The sequence below is a fragment of the Venturia canescens genome, chromosome 5 (assembly GCF_019457755.1).
Source record: "Venturia canescens isolate UGA chromosome 5, ASM1945775v1, whole genome shotgun sequence".
Lineage (NCBI taxonomy): Eukaryota > Metazoa > Arthropoda > Insecta > Hymenoptera > Ichneumonidae > Venturia > Venturia canescens.
Genome location: NC_057425.1, coordinates 21,688,927 through 21,715,460, shown reverse-complemented (window position 1 = coordinate 21,715,460; position 26,534 = coordinate 21,688,927). Strand labels below are relative to the sequence as shown.

The window sequence follows — 26,534 nt, the reverse complement described above, 5'->3', positions numbered from 1 at the left end:
ACTGTCTCCATTGTTAAATTGAAGAAACAAAAAATTACCTTCGTGAATAGAAATCGTCAGAGCCTCTAATTATGTTATCAGATAATTTTAAAATCCAAATATTTTTCATGTATTTGTCAATAAATATTTTTGTGTGATTACATCTGATGATTTTTTATTTTTGTTAATATTCCTTCATCCTGTAACCTTCATCAACTATTTATTAATTCTCATTCATCTATCAATTTCTTCATTTACAAACTTGATGATTATTATTCGAAAATTATGCAGAGAAGAAAAATTATGAAAATGGAAGAACAAATTTAACAAACTATAGAATTTTTCGACCTGTCACAGTTAAGTTCCTCTCAGAATTCTATCAAAAGAACGATTTAGATAAAATCAGAAACATATTTTATTGCGACGTTCTTGATACCCGAAAAAACAGCAAAAATGCTGTAAAGAAAGTTGAGACAAGTACATTTACTTCTCACGACAGTAGGCCTACCGTAAGTTGTCAAATAAATCCCCCGAAAATAGCTTCGCAAAAAGTTGATAAAAACTATAAAAAGGTTTTTTGGTTCACGAGGAGATAAGGAAAGGAGTACGAATGATAATTAAATTCATTAATTGTTTTAAATTGTCTTCACTTAAAAAATCTTAACATTTATACGTATGGGCGCTGATGCCCTTGGCGCTGTATAGCTCCTGGCATTTTTTACATTCGACGTAAAATCGTTCCAGCCTCTTACTCCGATGCGTCGATCGACGAACAGGAATGAATTTCCCGTCGTTTGCATGTGGCGAGTTATAAAAAAGAAAATCGCCCTTCTTGCGAATTTTCGCCAACAATTTGAGGCGAGCCGCACTTTTCGGCTGAAGTTTGATAATCTTCTTAACGGCCTGCTTGTCGTCATGTTGGTTCAAGATGTGGCGACCAATTTTGCTATATAAGCGTTGGCAATAAAAACAGAAATGTTTTTTGCCTGATCCTGTCGGGCCTCGCGACATATCGCTCAGCAGAGTGTGGTCGTCATCGTCGTCCCCGTCATCGTCGTCCCTGCTATCGTCGTCCTCGTCAACGTCGTTCTCGTCGTTATAGTCGTCCTCGTCAAAAATATCCTTCGACGTGTTTTTGGCTTCTGGAATAACAAGTGAAAATATTATTAGAAGAAATATTATGAAAGTGAAATAATAATTATAAAAGTAGTGGAAAGTCCAATTGTAAAATTTCGACGAAAACTTTCCTTTTTGGAAAAAAATTCCTAAATATTTTACAACTGGACTTTTCCCAAAGCTCATGGTAGCATTCAAAACAAAGTTTCCCATTGCTTGATTTGATAAAATTTTGCATTGAGTATTTTGAGAGTATACCAATTGAGCACTGAAATAATTTTCCATGAAAAAAATGAAGTACTCTTATTGGAATAGTCAATGCAAAATTTCATCAGATTAGGCAGCATAAAACTTTGTTGAGAATGCTAGTATGAGCGTTATTCAAAGTCCAATTGTGAATGACATTTTTACAAAAACGTTCATGTTTGTAAAAATATTGTGCGAGTAAAGCTCAAGGTGGCATTCTCAACAAAGTTTCTCGTTGTAACTTTATCCAGTTAACCCGCCAGCGGTTGTGCTGTCCAGGGACTTTTTTTGTGCCTCGCTGCGAACAGAATTGACTCACAAATTTCATATCGGATGAGCAGTAGAATTTTTTTATAAATATAAATATAAATAAAAAAAAAATTCTAGCAGTAGAATTTTGTTATAAATATAAATAAACCATAAACTTCCCCTAGGAAAAAAAAGGTTGGGACAAGTACATTGATGGTCCCTCGTTTGCTGCCAATTCCATCCATGAAAAAAACTTTAAAAATATTTTCTTTTTAAATTGTCAAAAAAATGATTTTATAAAAAAAAATATAGAACAATTCGAAAAAATTTTCACAAATCTTGAAAAAACATTATCTGTAAAAAAAACTAATCTGTATCTACTTTTTAAAGTGTCAAAAGAATCAAATAACAAGTAAAAAATAAAAAACCGAAAAATCGCGCTTGAAATCATTTTGGAAACCGATGCCTCATTCTTCTTATTTGATTTGAACAGCTAAATCAATTGAAAAAAATTCCATCTAATTTACGTGCAGCATTAAAATTTATTATATCAATTCGAGGCCAAGTATTTTCTAATGAATTGAAAAAATTACCACTTGAGTTACGTGCATTAAAATTTATGATATCAATCGAAGGACAAGTAATTTATGAGTAACTCCAAATTTCAACATTATGGAATTGTTCTAAGAAGCTTTTAAATCCAAAAAAATCACATGCAAGCTAGTCATTTCTTACTCTATGGTGGCAAAGACTTATAAGAAAATCGATTCTTTTCAGACTTTCAGGAACTTCTGATATTATTCACAATATTCGACGTCGATTGGATCGATACAAATTATGTTTAAATATGAGTTAAAAGTACTGGTCCGGCCCATCACTATTCATTCAAATAAAAATCAATCATAAAAAAACGAAATTGTACGGCAGAATCCGGTTAAAAATTTATTGACATGCGATTTATTATTAGTTTAATGTTCTTAATAATAGTATAGGTTTGTTATACCGAATGAAATTCGTTCGCTGGAAAAAGTGAGAAGTAAAAATTGCCGTCATTCCAATACCAACTGGGGAGTTATTTTTGGAAGCTTGAACATATTTAATGTGCAAAATGTTTTTTATTTATCGATGCACAATAACATCCCTTGTATAGTACAGGACAATTCGTTTCCATTCTTATTCAATTAGTGCAATTGAGGGAATATTACTTGAAGATAACTCTCTAAATACGCTCTGCATGAATATTTGTGCTCGATCAGTTCTAGAGAAGCCCTGATTTTTATTTGAATAAACAATTTTAATGGAAAGTGATGGGCCGGACAAGTACTTTTAACTCATATTTAAACACAATTTGTATCGATCCAATCGACGTCGAATATTGTGAATAATATCAGAAGCTCCTGAAAGTCTGAAAAGAATCGATTTTCTTATAAGTCTTTGCCACCATAGAGTAAGAAATGACTAGCTTGCATGTGATTTTTTTGGATTTAAAAGCTTCTTAGAACAATTCCATAATGTTGAAATTTGGAGTTACTCATAAATTACTTGTCCTTCGATTGATATCATAAATTTTAGTGCTGCACGTAACTCAAGTGGTAATTTTTTCAATTCATTAGAAAATACTTGGCCTCGAATTGACATAATAAATTTTAATGCTGCACGTAAATTAGATGGAATTTTTTTCAATTGACTTAGCTGTTCAAATCAAATAAGAAGAATGAGGCATCGGTTTCCAAAATGATTTCAAGCGCGATTTTTCGGTTTTTTATTTTTTACTTGTTATTTGATTCTTTTGACACTTTAAAAAGTAGATACAGATTAGTTTTTTTTACAGATAATGTTTTTTCAAGATTTGTGAAAATTTTTTCGAATTGTTCTATATTTTTTTTTATAAAATCATTTTTTTGACAATTTAAAAAGAAAATATTTTTAAAGTTTTTTTCATGGATGGAATTACCCTAGGGAAAAAAAGGTTAGGACAAGTACATTGATGGTCTCTTGTTTCTGGATGACATAGAAAAAAGATTTAGAACCAGGAAAAAAATTCTATAAAAATAATAAACGAAAAATTGAAAAGTTCAAAAAAATTCAACAAAAATAAAAAACAATCGAAAAAATTCTGTAAAGAAAAATAAAAAAATTTCAAAAAAATTCATAAATATTGAAGACATTGAAAAATGTACTATCCAAGACACATGTAGTATAAAAATGTATGATATCAATTGGAGGCCAAGTTTTTATTGATAATTTGGAATATTTATCCAACAAATTGGAAACTTTAATGAAATTCATGATAATTATTTTCACGAAAAAAGTTACTGAAAAAAAAAGTCATAACGGAAGTTACGTGCAGTACTAAAATGTATTATATCAATTCGAGATCAAGTATTTATCAGTTATTCGAAATATAATCTCCGGCGACAAATGAGCGTTGAGAATCCTTGTCGGGCTCACAACGTTTTATCAAAATTATTAAAAAATTAATGGAAATAAAATCATTAAAAATTCACATGAAAGTCATTCGTTACTTCAACAAGGTACACACTTTAAAGAATCGATTCCCCTCCGACTTTCAGGATCCCCTGGTATTATTCACAACATTCAACTTCGATTGGATCGGTACAAATTATGTTCAAATACGTCTTAAACGTACTTGTCCGGCCCATCACTTTTTATTCAAATTGCTCATTCGAAAACAAATCAAAAACGAAGTTAATGCATGTGTTTATATTAAGGAACAGTAATTCCCGAGAAAATAATTTTCCTTCGAATCGCTCTTGTCAAAATGAAACGAAAATGAAAGATGAAGTTGATTAATCTATTTATATTATATGGAGTCATAATTCACAACAAAATCATTTTTCTACAAATTCCAGGAATCCACGTGTCGTACTCGACTAGTGATATTTATCAAAATGTGTACGTGACTATAGATAAAAAAACATTGCATGGCTGAATAGGTTCGAAAATTTCTAGTAATGCGCCTGATTATTTCTCATTTTCATTGGTTCTTACCGAATGGTATGTGTTCACTGAAGAAAATGAGAAGTGGATATTGCTATACGAACTTGCGAACAATCAAGTTCAAATTACTTGGAGATATTATTCTTATTTTTATCCATTTTATTATATTTGTCAATATAGAACAGCCCTGATTTGTTTTCGAATGAGCAATTTGAATAAAAAGTGATGGGCCGGACAAGTACGTTTAAGACGTATTTGAACATAATTTGTACCGATCCAATCGAAGTTGAATGTTGTGAATAATACCAGGGGATCCTGAAAGTCGGAGGGGAATCGATTCTTTAAAGTGTGTACCTTGTTGAAGTAACGAATGACTTTCATGTGAATTTTTAATGATTTTATTTCCATTAATTTTTTAGTAATTTTGATAAAACGTTGTGAGCCCGACAAGGATTCTCAACGCTCATTTGTCGCCGGAGATTATATTTCGAATAACTGATAAATACTTGATCTCGAATTGATATAATACATTTTAGTACTGCACGTAACTTCCGTTATGACTTTTTTTTTCATTAACTTTTTTCGTGAAAATAATTATCATGAATTTCATTAAAGTTTCCAATTTGTTGGATAAATATTCCAAATTATCAATAAAAACTTGGCCTCCAATTGATATCATACATTTTTATACTACATGTAACTTGGATAGTACATTTTTCAATGTATATATATATCGGAGAATGACACAGAAATAAATATCACAATCACGTAATTTGTTCACTTAATTATTGAAGTATTATAATTCAGTCACTCTTTGAAATTATTATAATGAAATTTATTGATTTACATTTCGATAAACAAACTCAATTAAACATTTTATTTATTTACGAAGCGTAGTGATCTCGACGGCTGTTCGATTCGTTCTCGAACGTCTTTGATTTCACTCGAGCGTTTTGTTTTTCGTTGCTTAGCAACGTAATTTCAATGCTCTTCGAATCTCGCTCGACGCTTCATTCAATTATTTTTCTATCAAATGATGCTTATCATGCATACTACGAAACGGCCATTCTGACAGTTCACACGTCCTCGTGTGATTTATCTGTAAATTAAATTAAGCAAGAGTATCGAATTGTTCGTCCATCCTGACAAAATAAATGAAACTTTTTTTTTTTTTTTTTTACCATGTGATAAGCAACATTTTATACATAATTTTATATTTTTACATTTGAATATTTCATTTATTACACTAAACACATGGCTCAATTAATATGTAAATCGCTTTCATCCGGCGACTATTCAAAATCAATTTTTTTTTTTTTTTAAACATTTTGAACTACTATTACTTCCATCCAGTAATAGTAATCATCAACAATCACTTCCATCCAGTGATACCAATATCATCAATAATCACTTCCATTCAGTGATACCAACTTTTATTTTTGTCTAACTGATTTACAGTCGCACACCGCTCACTCACGGTCTACATTAAAGACATACCGATTTCTATTGAGCTACGGCTACGAACTGTGTCATCAATACTCTTTTTTTTTATTAATTTGAGCAATGCATGTAGTTTACACTTTATCAATCTCATCTTCTTTTTTAAACACATAACCTTCAGGCATCTTTCTTATTCGATCATGCGCATATTTATACGTCTGATTCGAATTAAGAGCTTTCAAAACATATCTGTCTCCTTCTAATAATTCAATAATTTTGTAAGGTCCTTTGTATTTTGCGTCGAGTTTAGTTTGATTACGTTCTTCATTTTGTAATAGAACAAAATCACCTATTGAAAATTTATTTACGTTTGATTTATTTTTATCAAATCTAGTTTTGTCATATTGCGATATTTTTTTTTAATATTATTTACAGCTTGTGTTCTTGCTTCGGTAATATCGATTTCTGCTTCGTCAATAACAGACAACATTCGGTTTAATGGTCTAGTAACTTTACCGATCATTAATTCTAAGGGACTAGATTTAGTGACTCGATTCATTGTACAATTGAGTGCTAATTGTATATCTGGAAGGGCATCTTTCCAAGAATGATTTTCTTTCACTTCTACAATAGTTAACATATTTTTTAAGGTTCCCATAACACGTTCCACTTGTCCATTAGCACGAGAGCTTCCTGTAGCAATTAGATGTAATTTTATGTTGCGATTGTTACAAAATTCGCGAAATTCTGTACTTGCAAAACAGCGACCTTGATCGGCAATAATGCGTGTTGGATTACCAAACACTGAGATACTCATTTTTAATGCTCCAATGCTACTATTAGTATCAATTCGTAATGTATGATTTAAAATCACGTATTTCGTGAAAGCATCGATTAAAACAAAAACGTATTCTTTTTTGTCATTTTTCCCATTCAGTTTGCCTGAAACATCAATAAAAGTTCAACATTATGGAATTGTTCTAAGAAGCTTTTAAATCCAAAAATATCACATGCAAGCTAATCATTTCTTGCTCTATGGTGGCAGAGACTTATAAGAAAATCGATTCTTTTCAGACTTTCAGGAGCTTCTGATATTATTCACAATATTCGACGTCGATTGGATCGTTACAAATTATGTTTAAATATGAGTTAAAAGTACTTGTCCGGCCCAACACTATTTATTGAAATAAAAATCAATCATAAAAAAACGAAATTGTACGGCAGAATCCGGTTAAAAATGTATTGAAATGCGATTTATTATTAGTTTAATGTTCTTAATAATAGTATAGGTTAGTTATACCGAATGAAATTCGTTCGCTGGAAGAAGTGAGAAGTAAAAATTGCCGTCATTCCAATACAAACTGGGGACTTATTTTTGGAAACTTGAACATATTTAATGTGCAAAATGTTTTTTATTTATCGATGCACAAAAACATCCCTTGTATAGTACAGGACAATTCGTTTCCGTTCTTATTAAATTAGTGCACTTGAGGGAAAATTACTTGAAGATAACTCTCTAAATTCCTTCTGCATGAATATTTGTGGTCCATCAGTTCTAGAAAAGCCCTGATTTTTATTTGAATAAACAATTTTAATGGAAAGTGATGGGCCGGACAAGTACTTTTAACTCATATTTAAACATAATTTGTAACGATCCAATCGACGTCGAATATTGTGAATAATATCAGAAGCTCCTGAAAGTCTGAAAAGAATCGATTTTCTTATAAGTCTCTGCCACCATAGAGCAAGAAATGATTAGCTTGCATGTGATATTTTTGGATTTAAAAGCTTCTTAGAACAATTCCATAATGTTGAACTTTGGAGTTACTAATAAAATACTTGTCCACCGATTGATATCACAAATTTTAGTGATGCACGTAATTCAAGTGGTAACTTTTTTCAATTCATTAGAAAATACTTGCCCTCGAATTGATATGATAAATTTTAATGCTGCACGTAAATTAGATGGAATTTTTTTCAATTGATTTAGCTGTTCGAATCAAATAAAAAGAAAGAGGCATCGGTTTCTAAGTTTTTTTTATGGATGGAATTATCAGCAAACACGACACCATCAATGTACTTGTCCCAACCTTTTTTTCCCTAGGGGAAGTTTATGGTTTGATATCACGTCTTTTTTCTCGAAAGTTCCTTATTTATGTTTTGACGACTATATAATTTTAATTTTAATTTCTATGAATTATTTACGATTTAATGCTTATAACATTGGTTTCCACGAAAAAAGACCTATTTTTTGTCAAAATTGTACTGGACATATTTCGTCACAGGTCTGTCCTCGGACTTCGGCGATTTTTTCCCTTGTACTCTAATATGTTTTGTCAATTAGGAACCCAAGAGCACGTCCACAAGCGGGTTGGAGGCCGGGATATGAATTTCAGCTTATAGCGTAGGTTTCCACGAAAAAAGACCTATTTTTCGTAAAAATTGAACTGGAAATATTTCGTCACAGGTCTGTTCTTGGACTTTGGCGATTTTTTTCCTTGTACTCTAATATGTTTTGTCAATCAGGAACACAAGAGCACGGTCGAAAGCGGGTTGGAGGCCGGGATATGATTTTCGGCTTATAACGTTTGGGTTCCACTAAAAAAGACTTTTTTTTCGTAAAAATTGAACTGGAAATATTTCGTCACAGGTTTGTTCTTGGACTTTGGCGATTTTTTTCCTTGTATCTTAATATGTTTTGTCAATTAGGAACCAAAGAGCACGATGGAAAGCGGGTTGGAGGCCGAGATATGATTTTCGGCTTATAACGTTGGTTTCTACGAAAAAAGACCTATTTTTCATCCAAATTGTACTGAAAATATTTCGTCACAGGTCTCTCCTTGGACTTTGACGATTTTTTTCCTTGTACTCTAATATGTTTTGTCAATTAGGAACCAAAGAGCACGGTGAAAAGCAGGTTGTAGGTCGTGATATGATTTTCGGCTTATAACGTTGGTTTCCACGAAAAAAGACCTAAATTTCATCAAAATTGTACTGGAAATATTTCGATAGAGGTTTGTTCTTGGACTTTGGTGATTTTTCTCCTTGTCTTCTAATATGTTTTGTCCATTGGAAACTCAAGAGCATGTAGCAATGCGTGTTGCGGGCTGAGATATGATTTCCGGCTTATAACGTTAGTGAAAAGAGAAAAGATAGATCAAATTCAAGACACAACGAATACAACAGAATTGGCCATTTTTAAATGTCGTTTTTGCATTCTGAATCTAGACATTTTCGTGTCATCCAAAATATGCCCCCGATGAAATATATTTCCAAAGTTTGCAAGTGGCCGCGGAGATCCAATTATATCTACAGTTTGATAGTTGCAGAAAAAAGGCACCCGGAAACATTTATTATGTCAGAATTCAAAGAAGTAAAAAAAACTGAGCGTACTTGATTCAACAGAGCATCGGAATTCAAAGACGTTTAAGGTACCTGCATTGCTTGTGGAGGAAAACAATTTCATTTCAGGATAATTTAGAAATAAATTAGGAAATTCAGAAATTTAGCATAGAATTTAGAAAAAGGAAAATTAAGATAATTAGTAAAGCTGAAAACTTTTGTGATGAATTTTTGAAATTACATGTTACGGTTGGAGTAAAAAATTTAAATAATTGGCACACATGCTGCGACACAAAAATATCAAAGTTTGAAGGCATTCGCTCCATACCGCAGTAATACAAACTTCAATACTATTTGAAAAGAAATACTTTAAAACTTGCTGAACAAAGTTCCATTACATATTACCATAAAAATAGGGGGTGATACTTAGCACATATACTTATCCACAGAAATTTCCAAATTCGCAGGTATCTGCTGCAATTCAATGTATCTGTGCAATGAGTTTGGAAGACAGTAATTTCAAATCCATCCATAAATGAGCAACTGAAGACTTTTGTAATGAATTTTTCACTTCATATTTATGTTACGGTGCGAGTCAAAAAATAAAATGAATGGCACAGTATATAAATTTTATAGTTTGCAGATTTTTGCTGTATTTCAATGATCCAAATCTATAGTATTAGAGTGGAAAGTTGTTAGAAGTCATGATGTTACATTGAAATGACATAGCGCACATAACATTCAGAAATTCTGTAGGTTTCCATGATGTTGGCAGGTATTATACTTAATCGCATCGAAAACTGAGCAACTGTACACTTATCGTAATGAATGTTTTCACCAATAATTCCACATTTGTAGGTTGCAGAATAGGAATACTCAACATACACGTCATTTCATAAGTATTGTTGTCAATATTTGTGTTTGCCTACCGCATTCTGAAGATTCAACTTTTCATATTATCAGCAAAAAAAGCATCCAAAGACTTTTTGGAACAAGTTTCAAAATTTATTACTCGACAGACCAGGTGGAAACAGAATAACTACACTTATATCAAGACCAGAAACTGTTTTGAGAATCTGTTGTACAAAATGTGCGATTGATGATCAAAATTGGAAACCTCTTGAATCACGTTACCACAATCAGCATGAAGAAATAGTAGAAAATCCTAGGACACACATATTAGGCAACCAATTAATAATATGCATCGATCCGCTGCAAACCGATGGAGTCAAAACAAGGATCGGAAAGAGCAGAGCCATTGTTAAAAAGAAAAAAGACAGCGCAATTGAAAGAGAACAGAAATCAAAATTGTTTCATGTATCTGTGCATTAGTTTCTGAAAACAGTAATTTCAGATCTATTCAGAAATAAGTAGGTGAAGACTTTAGTAATGAATATCTTCGTTAATATATTCCAGTCGGAACCAAAAAGTTAAAAGATTGGCATACCTGCTATTTCACAGAAATATCAAAGTTCATAGGTACTTGCTACGTACCAGTTATACAGACTTTGGTGCTATAGGGAAAAACACTTCAAAATTACATGAACCACATTTTTGAAACTTATTATGACACATTCAAAAAAAAAGTGACAGATACGATGCATGTTGAAGCAAGCAAAATGCTGTAATTTTGTATGTCTCCATGGTTATCCGCAGACAAAATATTTGATCACATCCAAAAATGATCAGGTGTAGACTTACAGACATGAATATTTCAACCCACAATGCCAATCGCAAACATGGTCTGGAAATATTCAATATACATGTCGCTTCATCACTTTGTCGAACTTTAGAGGTGTTCATTGCATTTCGAAGATACAAATTTTGATATCATGAAAATTAAGCACCCAATGACTTATTGAAATAAATTTCCAAATTTATCATGTAACAACTCAAGTGAATATATCTATGCATTTACATGGCCCAAAGATTTTTCAAAACTTGGGTGTATGAACAAGCAATCATGAAGGCTTTTTGTTATAAATATTTCAAATTATCTTATTGAAATCAATATAAAGAAATATAGAAATACGAATAGAAATTGGTATGACAATACACTGTAAGCTAAGGAGGTGGAAAAAAGGGACCGGTGAACACAGCCAAACTAAATGAAAGAAATTATGACAACAATACATTGAATTACTTGACCAAAGTTTTTTAAAATTTATTTGAATTCGTTTACACACAACCATCCACCTCTTTCTTTAATGTAATTACCCAACATAGAATTTCTGTTTGGAAAGAACGTTTTAGAGGTTATAATGAACGAACGTTTTTTTTCTCATTGTTATTATTATTATTATTCAACACTAATTTTTTTTTTTTTTTTTTTTTTTTTCCAAGAAGTTGCGGAAATCCTTTTTACGGATTCCATGTAGTCTTACGGACTACATGGGTATGTGGGACTCCCAAAAAAACAGGCCTACCCACTAAAACCGCCACCTCCTTGTTGTCCTTCCCCCCAGCCAGGGACTATGTTGATATTACTTCTGACTGGGGGTTCTGTCTGTGTTCGTTCGTCCGTTCTGTCCCACCGTTATCGTCACGTCGCGTCACTCCGTCTGCTCAGTCATCCGTCAAGCAGCCGTCCGCGTTCTTACGTCGCAGTATCGTTTCCGTGTAGGTGGCGACTAAGCACCACCACTCAGGTTCGTGCAGCATCGCCCCGACGATATTCTCCGGGGTAATACTGCCAACTGTTATTTCCAGTTCTTGTCTCTGTCTCGTCCAGCGGTCACACACGAAAAACGTGTGTTCCGCGTCGTCTCGTTCATGTCCACAGTACTTACAGTCAGGTGTCCGTACTCTGTTCATTCTGTGGAGGTACCGTCGGAAGTAACCGTGCCCCGTCAAGAGCTGGGTAACGTAAAAATTCACGTCCCCGAACTTCCTTCCGAGCCACGGCCTCAGGTCCCGTATAAGTCGTCTCGTCCAGTTGCCATCGTTCCCGTTTGTCCACCGTCCTTGCCAAGTGTCTATCGTCCTTTCGCGCTCGGCAATTGCCGCGTTCTTCCGTCCTATGTCCGCGCTGCTCCCGTAGACCCTCTTACGTTCAAACGCAAGGAGATCCACGGGAATTACGCCCGCCACCACCAGAACAGCTTGTGCAGAGACTGTCCGGTAGGAGCAAGCGATTCGCAGCGCTCCTTGTCGCTGTACCATCGTCATCGTCTTGCAGTACTTCTTTGTCTGCAGGGAGTCTGCCCAGATCTCCGCACCGTACAGGAGGATCGAGTGAGCTGTCGCCATTAACAGTCGCCGTTTCCCCGGTCTCGGTCCCGTCGTGTTGGCCATCAGGCGGCTCAAGGATGCTATCCTCTCTGCCGCCCTTTGGGCCGTCTTCTGTATGTGAGGCCAGAAGGTCATCTTCGTATCAAGGGTTACCCCAAGGTACTTGACTTCCCCCTTGGTCTCCGTCTCGTGTGCTCCCACTCTCATGGGCAGTATCGTCTGTATGCGTCTTCTCGTAAGGAGCGTCAGTTCCGTCTTTTCCGTTGCGAGTTGCAGTCCGTGGTCTGTCATCCAACGTCCAACTCGTCTCATGGTCTGGTTCAACTTCAACTGTGCTAGTTCCGGAGATCGCTCTGTAATCACCGCCGCTACGTCATCAGCGTAGGCGACGAGGATCACTCCGAGCGGCATCTCCAGCCGAAGCAAGCTGTCGTATAAGCCATTCCAGAAGTCAGGTCCCAGTATCGACCCCTGGGCAACCCCAGCGGTGACCTGTCTCGTTACCTGTCCTTCTATCGTCTCGTACGTTATACGTCTGTTTTTCAGGTAATCCTCCACAACCCGAGCCAAGTAAGGTGGGATCTCGAAGTTGCTTTTCAGCGCCTCCAAGATATCCACCCACCTGGCCGAGTTGAAAGCATTCCTGATGTCCAGTGTCGCTAGCAGCACGATAGGTCGGGCTGCGTGGCAGTGTCTGTCCAGTTCCAGGAAAGAGTCAACCACCTTTTGGATTGCTCCAATCGTCGATCGACCCCTCCTGAAACCGAACTGCAGGTCGGAGAGACCCCCTCCGGCCTGCATCGCGTCCGTCAGTCTCGGTCTCAGTAATTGTTCGTAGAGTTTACCTGTCGTGTCAAGTAAACTCAACGGTCGGTAGGCCGAGGGCGTGTTAGGGTCGCCCTTACCTTTCGGGATAAGGACGAGCCTCGCCTCTTTCCACCGACCGCTGAACGTTCCTGTCGTCAAGCACGTGTTGTACAGGTCGAGAAGTATCTCCGGCCGTAGGCGAGCCACGAGCCGGAGGATCTCAGCCGGTACTCCGTCTGGTCCCGGCGCCTTACCACTCTTCATCGCCTTCGTTGCTCTGGTGAGCTCCTCAGCGACAAAGACGGGGGGCGCCGGCACGTCAGCGTCGTCCGTCGCGTTCGTCCGTATCGGGTGCGTCGGAAACAATCCGTCAACAATCCGTCCTGCTGTTTCGGCGTCTTTGAGTTCTGGTGGAACTCGGGCCCCTAGTTTGCCGGTCACAATCTTGTAACCGGTTCCCCAGGGATCCTCGTTCACCTCCTCGCAAAGCTTCCTCCAGCATCGCGTCTTGCTGTCCCGTATTGCCTTCGTCAGCGTCTTCCGTGCTGTTTTGTATATGGCCTGGAGGTTTCCCCTTTCGGGTCCGCCCCCAGCCCTCGTCACTCGTCGCCGATTTGCCAGGCAAATCCTGCGCAATTCGGCGATCTCGTCCGTCCACCAGTATTGTGGTCGTCTTTTCTGTGTCTGTCGTCGTTTCGGCATTGTGCTGTTGCACAAGCCGCCTATTAGTTTGGCCGTCTCGTCTGTCAGTCTCTCCGCCCTTTGCCGGCCAGTTAGCTCGGGGGGAATTTTCGTCATCGGAGCTGGTGCTGCCATCAACTCCTCAGAAAATTTTCGTCCGTCCAGTCTGTCAAGGTTCCACCGCGGGGGTTGGTGGGCTCTCGTTCGTCTCGTTTCTGTCCGTCCTGCCACTTCGAAGGTGATGTACTGGTGATCGCTGGCTGTATAGTCCTCGATCACCCGCCACCCCCTCAGCCGTGACAGGATACCGTCCGACGTCAGCGTCACGTCCGGGATGGAGTCTCCAAATCCTGGTCGTCTGTACGTCGGCGTATGTCCCGTATTGACCACTGCTAGGTCCAGCCTTGCGGCCATCTCCAGCAGCAGTCGTCCACGTCTGTTCGTTTCCGTCATTCCCCACTCGATCGCCCTCGCGTTGAGGTCCCCCGCAACGACGACGTCCCCGGGCAGGTCCCTGATACCGTCTTCTAGTAGTGCCACCTTCCTCTCGAACTCGGCCGCGGTGCAGTTGGGTGTCAAGTAGACGCTGACGTAAGTGACAGCGCCGACTTTAGCCCAGACGTAATCGTCCCCGACACCGCGGTTAGAGACTCGGGATTGGGTGGCACCCCTTACCCAGATAGCTGTGGTCTCTGTCTCGTTCGTAATGTACGTCTGAGTCGTCCTTCTCCTGTATGGTTCACACAGGATCAGGATGTCCGCGTCGTGTTCGTCTGCTATCTGTGGTAGGAGCATGTCTGCGGTCCTACTTCGGTTCAGGTTTCCCTGAATCACTCTGTCCGTCTTCCGGCCTGCTTCCTGCACTCCTCCAGCGCGGCCCGAAACACGGCACACCTGCCGGTTCCGGCGAGGTGCGCCACGTCCCTGTGCCCGGCCTCGGAGCACAGTGGACAGACCGGTTTGTTCTTGCAGTCCGTCGCGAGGTGTCCGGATGCACCGCACTTGCGGCAGCATTTCGTCCTGTCTTTGCCTTTGCATTCGGCCTTAACGTGGCCGAAGCCCAGGCACCTGTAACATTTCGTCACCGTCAGTCGTTTCCGAACGCGGCAATGTACCCAGCCAATTCCGATCCGGCCGCGCCGAAGCAGCGCATCGGCTTCCCGCGAATCGAGTTCGCAGACCGCCATGTACTGCTCAGCGCGGTTCGGACCGAAAATGTGGACCCGAAAGTCCGCGTCTCGTCCGGTCTCTCGTCTGAGCGCGTCCGTCACGTCGTCCGGGGTCGCCACACAGTCCAGGTCCATGATCTCCAGTTGAACCTTGGAGGTCATAGCCCTGACATTGCCCGCTTCCCCGATCGCGTCTTGAATTTGTCGTCCAAATTCGTCGCGTCCGTCAGGCTTGTCTGCGTCAACTTGAAGTTTCAGCAGGCACAATCCATTCTTCGTCTTCCTCAGGGTCGTCACCTGCACGTGACTCTCCTTCGGGTCGATCGTCGTCCGTATCTTGCGTACTATGTCGGAGTACGTCGTGTTCGTGCCCGGTTTGACCAGAACAGCCAGTCCCCTTTTCCGGGGGGCCGGTCCGCTCCGGTCAGCTCGGGTCTTTGCGTCCGTTTTCTTTTTTGTTTTGTCCTTGTTTTTCTTCGTAACGGTCTGCCAGTCTGTGGGCGGTCCCATCGTCGGAGGCCTCTTTTGGGAGGACTCCGGCGTGGATCCGTTCGACGAACGTTTCCGTTTCGTGCGTGGCGTCTCTTCGCTGTTGTTTGTACCCGTCACTGTCTTGTTAGTGTCTACAAGACGTCCCTTGGAGGCCGTTTCGGACTGCATGTGCAGTGCAATGTCCGCGGTCTCGAGGATCGTCTTGATTCCCGTCTTGACAGTCATGTTCATGTTTTTCTGAACGTTTGCTGCTTCGGCCATTTTCGTCGCCGTCTCGTGGATAAGCCGAAGCAGTTCTGTCAAGTCTCGTTTGTTGCTTGTCGTTGTGGCTGTTTGTTTCGTCGTCAGTAGCGCGTTCTCTACGGCGGAAGCATAGCTTGCCGCGCTGCTCCCGCTAGATACGCTGTCCGTCCTGTTTCGTCTCGGTAAGTTAAGTAACGTCTTGTTCGTGTCGTTGTTTCGTCTCGTCCTCCTCGTCTCCGTGCACAAGTTGCGGCCCTCTGAATCCATGCCGCTGCCCGTGGCCACCGGGGCTTTCACCCGATCGGAACCCGGGGTGGATTCCCCCTGAGAAGGGGTTACCACCTGAGGTAAGTCATTGTTTTTATTGTGCATGTCCATGTTTGTTTGTCCCATCGTGCTACGGGTCCCTCGTGGTCGCGACTCCACGAACCGCGCTGGGACAAGGCACGGCCCCTGAGGTCCCCCCCCCCCTCTCCCTGTGGGTTCTGTGTTCCCCCCTGTCGAGTGTGCGTGGGTGTGAGTGCCCGTGATGACAAACCGGGCTCCATTCGCGGGGAGAGCCCGTTTATAGGGATCCCCTTCATTCGCTTTCGGGCGACTCCGTTTATAGGAGTCCCCGGACATTCGCTTTTCGGTAGGACCCGTTTATAGGGTCCCCGAGCATTCACGTCCCCGGTTTGTCGAAAGGCGTGTACGTGTGAATGTTTGTGTAGTGTGTGAGTGTGGGTGTGTGTGTGTGACCAGAGCCCTGTTAGCCGTGTGCAAAAGCACACGTTGCCCGCCCTGCACGTGAGAAATCTCGGACGTAGGGTTGGATTTTGCAGAGCATTCAACACTAATTAGTCACGTCATTAATAATATCGATTCCTTCCACTTTTCAATAACCACTTTTATTTTTCTACACTCTGCACGCAACAGCACTCCGGCGGTCATAACCTCAAACGTCAACATGACGCGAAATCTCGCAAATTTGCTATCTATGTATATATTACGATATCGAAGTAGAACAGATAATTCTTAATTTTCACGACACACATTATTCACGTTTTCACTTCTCAACATTTTACTCACTCTCAGTACACTGTATGAGATCAATTAATCCACTTTTGAGGTTTTATTTATTATAGATATTATTGTCGTGAATTGGGCTCGAAACTTATTGAAACTTCTTTTATGAAAAAAATAAAATTGATTATATCCACTGCTATTTCCAATAATGTTTTATTTATTTAAACGAAATTTGTAAATCTTGCACCGTTGATCCACGGGGCTACGATCGCAATCACTTTATAATAATATAACAGACGATAACAGACGGTATACAAGAAAACATTGAGGACTATCAGAAACTTTCTCATCGGCGATTGGTCGAGACGGATAGATTCTCACCGGTGATTGGTTATGATGGGCATCAAGAAGCCCTTGTATGTATCGGTCTGAACCCATATACGGATACGTCAGCTGCGTAAATGCGTTGGTACTTTTTGCATAATCTTGAGCCCGTGCAAAGTTTTTTCTCAGCAATTACGCCACCGATCATGCTGATTTTGGGCGCAATCGAAAGAGAATTTCTTAATTAGCTGAAAGTTCAATTTTCAAATTGCGACATAACTCCTGAGCTTCGCAATTCAAGAAAATGACATGTCGATTTTACTTCCACCACCGCGAATCGTTTTATTCAGAGATAATATAGTCTCGGCGAGAGCCTCGGGCCAGCAGACGACAGGGCTGTCAATGTACTTGTCCCGAGACTCTGCCGAGTCTCTTGATAAATATTAAAAAATTCTACTGCTCATACGATATGAAATTTGTGAGTCAATTCTGTTCGCAGCGAGACACAAAAAAAGTCCCCGGACAGCACAACCGCTGGCGGGTTAACTGGATAAAGAATAGTAGTAGATAATAATAGTAAAATACTACTAATAGTAGATAAAGAACAGTAGAATTTTTTTATAAATATAAATATAAATATAAAAAAATTCTACTGCTCATCCGATATGAAATTTATGAGTCAATTCTGTTCGCAGCGAGGCACAAAAAAAGTCCCTGGACAGCACAACCGCTGGCGGGTTAACTGGATAAAGTTACAACGTGAAACTTTGTTGAGAATGCCACCTTGAGCTTTACTCGCACAATGTTTTTACGAACATGAACCTTTTTGTAAAAATGTCATTCACAATTGGACTTTGAACAACTCTCATACTAGCATTCTCAACAAAGTTTTACGCTGCCTAATCTGATGAAATTTTGCATTGACTATTCCAATAGGAGCACTTCATTTTTTTCATGGAAGCGTTTTTTGAATCAACGGACATCTTGAGAGAAAAAAATTGCAGTGCGTCATAGACGTCCTGCAAAAAATGTTCACAAAAATGTTTTTTCGAGGGCTCCCAGGAGCCTGTGAGACTTTTTCTCACCACTCGACCGCTAGTGGGTTAAATGGGAATAAAAGTGGAAGTTTTTATGTACTTTGTTAAACAAAATATCTCTAACGCGGGGCTTACCATCTTCCGGAGGCGATTCTTGCCAGACAGGCCTATTTTGACTGTCAACCCTGCTACCCAAATTCACCAACAAGCTGCTGTCGCAGAATGCATTCCCAGTTGCTAAAAAGAAGAAAAAACATATAAATTGTATCATTGCTATATACAAATATATATCATATAAAAATATATGCTCTTACGTCCTCGAATCATGTGACTTATTTCATCAGTGGTGTGACCGATGACATTATTTTTGGCTCTTGACCGGGTCAGAATGTTGCCTCCAGAGGACTCTGGAACATTCGAAATATAAATTATGTTTGTGAAAACTTCTAACATGCATACTAATTGTGGTAACTTGGGACAGGGAGCCGCAATGAGACGAACACACGGGTACGTATAGATGTATATCCTTTAATATTCGGGTAATTGATGAGTACTGTGTACGACCTCGGCCCGAGCTTGACTGACTCGTTATATAGTAGTTCAACCTGTAAGTACCTCTTACGAACTATATTGATCCCACCTTGACGAGGCAGCACCTTACAGACACGGGATGCCACACTCTCCCCCGCTATATTTTCTAGCGGGTCTTACAATAATGTATACCTGAATATACTGCACCTTCTTTCCTTAATTCTTAAACTAGCTTAAACGTTACCACTATTCTTTTGCCGAATTCGCTCCGATCTTCGCGGTTCTACAATCACCGGTTCCGCGTGCAATGGTTGTTTCTCGGCCCCGCCAATGTTTGCTGCAATGAGCTGATTAACGTGCCGTTTCCAGATCAACCCGTCTTCTGTTTTAACATCATAAATTGTTCTTAGAGTACGCTCTCGTATTATTTCGGCCGGCGTCCAACGCTCACCCCCACCCCTATAGTCTTTCGCCATGACTGCATCGCCTATTCGAAAATCAATTTTACGTGAACCGGTGTAATTTTTTATTTGGCGCTCTTGTTGTACTTGCACATGTTCGGTCGCCGACGGTGGGCGCAATTTAGAAAACCGCGTTTTCAATTCCCTATTCATCATCATGTTTGCTGGCGATCGCTGTGTCGTCGCGTGGGGCGTCGCTCGAAAATCAAACAGAAATTGACGCACCGCTACCCGAAGGGACATGCCATCTTCCATCATACTTTTGACTTTCCTCTTGAACGTATCGACGAGGTTCTCTGCCGCGCCGTTCGTGGCCGGACTGTGGGGTGCGATGGTACTGTGTCTGATGCCTCTTTCTCGAAGTAACTGTCGAAATTTTTCTCCCGTGAATGTAGCGAAGTTATCCGTTACAATATGCGCTGGGTAGCCGTGATTAGAAAACATTTCAAGAAACGCATCTACTGTGGCTTCCTCGCTCATATTCCGCATAATAAATATCTCCGGCCATTTGGAATAGCTATCAATTGTTATTAATATCATTTTTCCGCCAATCGGACCTAAAAAGTCCGAGTGAATACGGTGCCATGGCGCGGGTGGCCACGGCCACGGCGTAAGGGGTACTTTAGGAGGATTTTTACGTTTTTTTAGACACGCCAGGCAGGCTTTCGTAATTTCTTCGATATCTTTATCGATTTGTGGCCACCAAACATATGACCGTGCTAAAGCTTTCATACGTGCTACGCCGAAGTGGCTGTGATGGAGTTCCTTCAGCACTAGCTTCCTCAGCTGCCTAGGGATGATCACGCGGTGTCCCCACAATACGCAATTGCTTTCTACGGACATCGCGTCACGTTTTTCCCAGAAACTTTTCATTCCCTCCTCTTTCGGGTTAACTTCCGGCCATCCGTCCATGCAATATCTAATTACGCGGCACAATACAGCATCCTTACGCGTGGCTTTTCGAACCGCATTCCAATCTAATGACGCAAAATCAGATTCTATAACATCATTCACGAATGAATCGTCTACGTAATTTAACATTTGGAATTTATCTTCCAAATCTTGTGATCGTTCGATCGGGAGTCTGCTGAGCCAATCCGCGTAATTTTGTTTTCCAGGTATGTGTTTGATTTTATACTTGAAGACCGATAAGAATATAGCCCACCGCTGCAAACGTGCAGTTGTGATCTCCGGGATCGACTTATCGGGATGGAATATACGTGACAACGTTGTACTGTCGGTCTGGATTATAAATTCGTTTCCATATAAATATTGATAAAATTTGCGAATTCCGAATATTACCGATAGACCTTCTTTGTCATGATGTGCGTATTTTTTTTCGGCCGAAGTTAATGTGCGGCTCGCAAAACAAATCGGCCTATCGTATGAATTCGCTTCACGATGCGATAGGACTGCACTTATTCCATACGGTGATGCGTCGCAAGTAAGTACTATCGGTTTTTGTTGGTCAAAATGCGCCAACGTTAGCTCGCATGATAATTCTTTTTTTATTTCCGTAAAACTTCGGTTACATGCGTCTGACCAACTGAATTCTTTTTGTTTTAAGCACTCGTATAACGGATAAAGTTTGTCCGTTATGTTTTTAATAAACCGTGTATAATAATTAATAGAGCCCAAAAAACTTTTCAGTTCTGAAATATTTTTTGGCGTTGGCGCGTTTTTTACACTGTTTATTTTCTTCTCGGAGGGGTGGATCCCGTTCGAATTCACGCGGAAGCCTAGATATTCAATTTCTTCTTGTGCGAATTCGTATTTTTCAAACTTCAGCCGCAGTCCGGCATCCCTTAACCGCCGCAATACTTCTCGTACGCGGTCTATGTGTGTTTCCCAGTTCGATGCTGCGATCAAAATATCGTCTATAAACACTATTACCCCCGGTATTCCCAACAACAATGATGCCATAACGCGTTGGAACGAACCTGGTCCTGTGGACACTCCAAACGGTAAGCGGTTATATTGAAACAACCCCATGTGAGTGCTTATCACTACTAGTTTTTTTGCTCTCTCTGTTAATGGTAGTTGTTGATAGGCCTCTGACAAGTCGAGTTTCGTAAACACTTTTCCCCCTCTTAACACATCCAACACCTCCTCGACTCTCGGTAAAGGATAATGATCGACTTTCAGCGCTTTGTTCAACGTAACTTTAAAATCGCCACACAATCTTATGGCTCCGTTTTTTTTAACAATTGGTACCACCGGCTTACCCCACTCTGAATATTCAACCGGCGAGATGATGCCCCTATCACGTAAACGTTCAATTTCCTTCTCCACCGATTCGCGCATTGCTAATGGTATACGCCTTGGTTGCATGAAGCGTGGTTGCGCCCCTTCAGTTAGCTGTAAGTCTAAACTACCTTTATTGAACATTCCCAAACCCGATGAGAATACGCTAACAAATTCCGTACGTAACTTCGTAATTTCGGTTGTCGAATCATTCATAGCTTGTATTTTCACTATTTTTTCATACTGTGGTGGCCACATTTTCAAAGCTACTAACCAACTTCTACCTAGCAATGGGATCCCCCCTCCCGGAATCACATACAAAATTCGTTCCATTTTTATTCCGTTCGCCTCGATCGGTACTTTGATATAGCCTAACGATTTTATCGGTTCCCGATTGTAAGCTCTGAGCGTTCGGCTGGTCGTTAACAATGGTGTTCTCGTAAACATTTTTTTATAACACCTACTTGATATTGCCGAGTATGCGGCCCCTGTATCCATTTCCATTTTTAGAAAAATATTACCGACTTTGATGGTGATATAATGGGGTTCGACGCTTTTCTCTTTTAATTCGCAGTCTTCTGCCTCCACCTTATACACATCATTTGCTCGGATCGTGAAGGTGTCTGACTCGTAACGCGGGTCGCTGCTGCTTTCTTCGTCGTCCTCTTCTTCCTCCGAGATGAGTTCGTCCGTGAATTCTGCATCTATGCGATGTTGGGCTCCATTTTTTTCTTCCTGATTGGGCACACTCGAAATATATGTCCTTTCGTCCCGCAGTCACTACAATATTTATCTCTCAGTGAGCACTGATCACGCACGTGATTATCTTTGCCACAACAAAAACAAGTTCGGTTCTCCGTACTTGTTGACGCTCTCGCCGCGTTATTCCCTCGACTCGCTGGTCCGTAATTTCTATTGCTTGAGTAGCATTTCGATTGCTTGTTTTTGTTACTCGCCTGGACTACGTTAATCTCCGTTGCCGTGTGGTTTTCTTTCACGCTCTCTGATGCTGCCTTCACCGGATCTGCTTTATGTGTACTAGCCATTTCCACCGTTATGGCTAATCGCTCCATTTCTGCTAGTGTGCTCTCGGATGACTTTAGAAGTTCATATCTTACTAGGTCGTTTGATGCCCCCACGATGAGTTGATCCTTGATTTGTTTATCAAATTCGGTGTTGGCGAATTTACACTCCTTCGCTAGCAATCTCAGAGATAACACAAAATCCTTAATTTCTTCGCCCGGTTTTTGTTTCCTTTCGCGAAATGTATAGCGTTGCAAATGTTCATTCCGCTTCGGCGCGAAAAGTTGTACTAATTTTTCTTTTAAATTTTGGTATGGTAACTTAATTAGCTTTTCCGGCTCGCAAATTATCTGCAAATCTTTAAATACCTCTGGTGCTAACTGAGTAATTAACAGCGTTGCCTTTTTTTCTTCTGGTATATCATTGAGCAAGATAAATGCTTCAAGCTGGTCCTCGAATGTATCCCAACACGAATCTCTCTTGAATGTATTAACATTTCCCAAAATGGAGGCCATTGCTCGTGGTTCGGTGCTCGGGCTCCGCCCGTTTGCCGCCACCTCACTTTCGATGTTGTCTCGTCTAGTGTCTTCCTTGCCTTGTGTTCCTTTGGCAGCCTTGACATAGGCGTTTAATGCTTGTCGAATGATATCGATGCTGTCCACGATCGTTACTTCGATGCCGTATTCGTTACAAATGTCTACTAGCTCGGTTTTATTGAGTTGGTATATCCACGAAGTCCGCCCTTTTCTTATTACCTCGGCTACCAGTCCCCGATCACTTACACCACTTTCTTAGTGCATAATTAATTTACCGCAGTTTCGGTGGATCGAAACAATGCCTTCCTCGTCGCCATTGTGGTAACTTGGGACAGGGAGCCGCAATGAGACGAACACACGGGTACGTATAGATGTATATCCTTTATTATTCGGGTAATTGATGAGTACTGTGTACGACCTCGGTCCGAGCTTGACTGACTCGTTATATAGTAGTTCAACCTGTAAGTACCTCTTACGAACTATATTGATCCCACCTTGACGAGGCAGCACCTTACAGACACGGGATGCCACACTAATATTATAGTAGTTGGCGTTCGAAGATACTTTTGTTACTTTTTTCTAATTTCCCCTCAATTCTGGTTTTTGGGTTATGGTACTTCTAATGTTCGATCTATTCGAAAATCAAATTTTCAAATTTTATTTATTCGTTACTTTTTGATCGTGCATATTTGAAAATATTTGAAAATGTAAATAATATGCGAAAAGACCGAATATTGAAGAATCAAACCTCGCCATTGGGAGGGGAAAAAAGTAAAAAAGATCAGTCTGTAGAAATAATTATGTCTATAGAAAAAAAATCATGGAAAAGTGAAAATTTTACATAATTTCAATTTCTTTCACTTACCTGTTTTTTTGCTCATCTTCACAGAAACTTCACTAATTCTCGGAATGAAGATTTTCGCACAACGGTCGAAGTGGTCAGTCGAAAACGAAGAGAAGGGGTTTCCTTCAATTCCCTATTCGCTCTCTGCGCGTACACATACTACTCTGGAACTAAGTGTGTCGTGTATACGTATAGTTCTGTATGCCTCAAAAAACGCCGGAGCCCCCTTTATGGTGGCGCTGGCAGTATGCATGAATACACCAAACTATTAGTGGAGTAGCATTAGATTTTTGGCTCCGCCCACGCGTACAGAGCGAATAGCGCTAGCTGTTCCACCTGTGTGAACCTATAGGGCCCTTCTTTGAAAAAATAAACTTTTTTTTAATAATAGGTTTATGTAAATAGTGGTAAGTAGGTGAGCCTGAAATCGCGTAATTAGTGACGCAAAAAAAATATGGCGAAATAATGAGAAAATTCATCTTCCCAAATAAAAAAAATCTAGCGTTGCGGTAACAGCTCGAGACAAGTACATTTACGTATATGTTAGATGGCGATGACGCGTCGCAATTAAAGTCTTTACGACAAGCAGAACGGTTTCGAACGGTTTTAAAAAATTATTTTAATTCCAAAAATTTTAAACAAAAATCAGTTTGAAACTGGCGGATAATTTCATGATTGTTAGATTGTGTCAATTGTTCAATGATAAATCGAAGAGCAATCGTTTTTCGGTTACAGATTTTGTAATCCAAAAAATTGTCAAACGTCTGGTTATTAGAACGGCAAGAGAAGGATCGTGTAAAATCGACGGATTTTTAGAAATCTGTAAGCTATCGACGATTTTCGAAAGTTTATCCGAAGCACATTGGTTTTCGTTAGCTACTAGTATATATTCTGGAACTATTAAAGTTCCAAGACCCCATATACTTAACAAAGCGCTATGCTAGTTTTGACAATTTCGAGAATTTATCAATGATTTAAAGAAGTGCTTCCCATTTATGGAAAATGTAAACCATAATACGATGTGTAAAAAAAAATACTAAAGCTAAAGATATGTAAACCTTAATATGTTCTGTTCATACTAAATATTACCACCTCAAGTTCTAGTACGTTCGATATTTGACGCCGACAACGTTTAAATTGCTGAAAACGTTTGATACTATTACACGCGTTCGACTTGAGTTAATTTGGTTTTAAATGCACATACATATATCGACACATGGGAACTTGTACAACGCCAAGTCAAACGGAAAGTAACACTTTCAACTTTATCGCTGCCTAAGTCGAATGCACCCTTTGTAAATCCCATTTCATTTTTGTTTTTGCAACACAAGTCCAATCACATTATACAGTTTCAAAAAACGCGATGAAACAGCACCAGGAACTATCTCAGTGAGCAATGCATTTCCAGATTAACTCATTTCAAATATCCTACTTTTTTGACAGACTTTCATGATTTTTCATTTGAATATTTTGGAGAACATTGAGTGTTGTTGTTAATATTAGATCTACTATCCATCTCAGCAGTAGAAAAAACTAAAAACGACCAACAAAAGCTGTGCATTATTATAAAACATCCGCAAAAAACTGGGATGAATGAGTGAAAATTTACTTACTTCTTTTTTTTTTCAAATGTCCTCGAACAGGAAAGGTTCCAGGACCCAAAAATGGCCTACCAATATAGATATTTCATAAAATCCTAAATAATGCCAAAATGTTCACGAAGTATCGTTACCATCCATGAATATTGAAAACAGTTGTAGCATGTGACAAAATATAAAAAAATTAAGGTTTTTATCAAATTTGCAAATGAAATTTTATTTGATTCCATCAATTTGAACGTGCAATGAAACAAATTGAAGATACATCACAACAAGAAAAAGTTCATCAAGATACCAGGAGAAAATGAAGAAAACCGAAGTTTCGCTTTCACTTGTAGGTTAATTAAAAAGTAAGCTTATTTCATTTGTGTAATGTCAATCTAGAGATTAAATTTTTGTTTTTTTTTTCATTCGAAAAGAATCCGATTAAACAGTGACAGAATCGAAATGAAAATGTTACCGCAATATACATCTCTGGCGTCATAAAACAATATCTATGAAAACGAAGAACGTATAAAAGGAATAACGTATCACCGGAAATAAGAACAAAAATCGTTAAACGTGGAAGTTGAAGTTTATTTTGCCATTACAGACTGCAAAAATACTTTCTAGTCCAGGAATTCTAGCTCAAAAAAGGGGTTCGCTCGACAAAAATTTTCAAGTCGAATTTTTTTACGGAATAAGGTAAGGGGGTGTCCCCTGAGTATAAAACCAAATTTGTGGACACCAAAACGTGTTGCGTTAGCCGCCATCTTGAAAAACGCTTTTTTGCAAAATTCTCGAAAACGGTGAGTTTGACGTTAAAAATCGTAAGGACCTTTTTTGTAGAGCATAAAATTTCCCATCTTTTTTATTTAAAACTTTTTTCTCTATTGTTAATATTTTTCGAGATATAGTCGAAAAAAAAACCAAATTTTTGTTTTTGCAAAATATCTCGCTAATTTTTGAAAATACGAAAATAAAAGTGGTAAT

At 39.5% G+C, this 26,534-nt stretch overlaps 1 protein-coding gene across 1 annotated transcript in view; it reads right to left on the bottom strand.

The window, feature by feature from the left end:
* Nucleotides 1-1,102: 1,102 nt before the first annotated feature.
* Nucleotides 1,103-26,534, bottom strand: part of LOC122411264 (organic cation transporter protein-like) — a 522,699-nt gene continuing 497,267 nt past the window's right edge. The window contains exon 10 of the mRNA XM_043419956.1: nt 1,103-1,121. The gene's annotated coding sequence lies outside the window, so the exon portion shown is untranslated. The remainder of the gene's footprint in view (nt 1,122-26,534) is intronic.